Raw genomic sequence first — 1,723 nt, 5'->3', positions numbered from 1 at the left:
AGGCGTCGCAGTCTTCCCCCGGGCGGTCCGGTGGGGGAGGCTTAGCAGTCGTCCCCAGGGCGGTCCGGGGGTGGGGTGGGGTGGGGGGCCTCACAGTCGTCCCTCGGAGAGCCGGGTCGGCGGCAGTGGTGGGTTTACGTCCAGCCTCCGGAGGGTGCGCGTCCTCGGAGGCGATGCAGGCGCCGCAGAGAGGCAGCCTCCGAGGCAGGGAGCGGAGCACCGAGGCTGGGGAGAGGGGAGCAGGAGCCGGGGGCTGGGGGTGGGGGTGGGGGGCGTTCAGGACAACCGGTCAAGCCCCGGGAAGCAGCTGTCAAATGTTCCAAGTCCCCACTCGGCCACCAGGTCCACCCCAGTCTAGCAATGGGGTTGACCTGGCTGACGGCCGGTTAGTATCAAGGTAAACTCACCGTCGTCCACAGGAGGGCAGCTCTCAGGCCGGCCGGCTGCGGCTGACTCTGGGGCGGCGCCCGGTCCCGGCAGCGAGGGGCGGGGGGCGCGGAGCGAGACGGGGCTAACCGGGGGGGGGGGGCGCCTCCTGCGACTTTGGGGGCCGCGGGTCGTCAGTGGCGTGCAGGCCGGGCCTCTCCCGGGGGATTCGGGGGGGCGGTCCTGCGGGCCGGGCGCAGGGGGCTCGGGCGAGCCCGGGCCGGTCCGCCCCGGGGCCGGGGTCTCCGCCTGCGGCTCAGGGGGGCGCGGGTCGTCGGGGGAGGAAGCCCGGGGGAGCTGCACACCGGCCCGCCAGGCCAGGCCTGGCCTGGATGGCCGCGGGGGGATTCGGGGCGGTCCCGCGGGCCGGGGGCCGGGCGCAGGGGAGGCGGGGGGTCCGAGCGAGTCCGTCCCGGGCCCGGGGCCTCCCCCTGCGGCTTTGGGGTCCGTGGGTCCCCGCTGGCGGAAGCCACTGGGAGCTGGACACCCGCCGTCCGTCCCGCCTGGCCAGGCCTGGCCTGGGTGGCCGCGGGGGGATTCGGGGCGGTCCCGCGGGCCGGCGGCCGGGCGCAGGGGAGGCGGGGGGTCCGAGCGAGTCGGTCCCGGGCCTGGGGTCTCCCCCTGCGGCTTTGGGGTCCGTGGGTCCCCGCTGGAGGAAGCCGCTGGGCGCTGGACACCCGCCGTCCGTCCCGCCTGGCCAGGCCTGGCCTGGGTGGCCGCGGGGGGATTCGGGGCGGTCCCGCGGGCCGGCGGCCGGGCGCAGGGGGTCCGAGCGAGTCCGTCCCAGGCCCGGGGCCTCCCCCTGCGGCTTTGGGGTCCGTGGGTCCCCGCTGGAGGAAGCCGCTGGGCGCTGGACACCCGCCGTCCGTCCCGCCTGGCCAGGCCTGGCCTGGGTGGCCGCGGGGGGGGATTCGGGGCGGACCTGCGGGCCGGCGGCCGGGAGGGTCCGGGCCAGTCCGCCCCATGCCCGGCGTCTCCCCCAGCGGCTTCGGTGGCCCCGGGGGGGGTCCTCCGCGGAGGAAGCCGGGTGGGTGGGGAGCCGGACCCCAGGCGCCCAGACCCGTGACCTGCGGCCGCGACCTCCGACTCGGCAGGAGCGACGAGGGGCTTTCCGGCCCGTCCCCCCCTCTCCTTCCCCCCCAGAAAAGGAGAGAGAGCTGACTCGGACCGGGAAAAGCTGCCTACGGCACCTGGGATTCCCAGGCGGTCACCCATCCAAGTACTAGCCAGGCCCGGGACGGTTTACCTTCCGAGATCGGACGGGATCGGGGGCGTTCGGTCCGGTATGGCCGTAGGC

General features: G+C 76.8%; 1 non-coding gene across 1 annotated transcript; it reads right to left on the bottom strand.

Annotated features, from left to right (window-relative positions):
• Positions 1-1,604: 1,604 nt before the first annotated feature.
• Positions 1,605-1,723, bottom strand: LOC135979765 (5S ribosomal RNA). The gene has a single exon (XR_010597011.1). It is a non-coding gene; the product is annotated as a 5S ribosomal RNA (ribosomal RNA).

The sequence above is a fragment of the Chrysemys picta genome, unplaced genomic scaffold (assembly GCF_011386835.1).
Source record: "Chrysemys picta bellii isolate R12L10 unplaced genomic scaffold, ASM1138683v2 scaf1203, whole genome shotgun sequence".
In the NCBI taxonomy this organism is placed as follows: Eukaryota; Metazoa; Chordata; order Testudines; family Emydidae; genus Chrysemys; species Chrysemys picta.
This window is presented reverse-complemented; position numbering and strand designations above follow the sequence as displayed.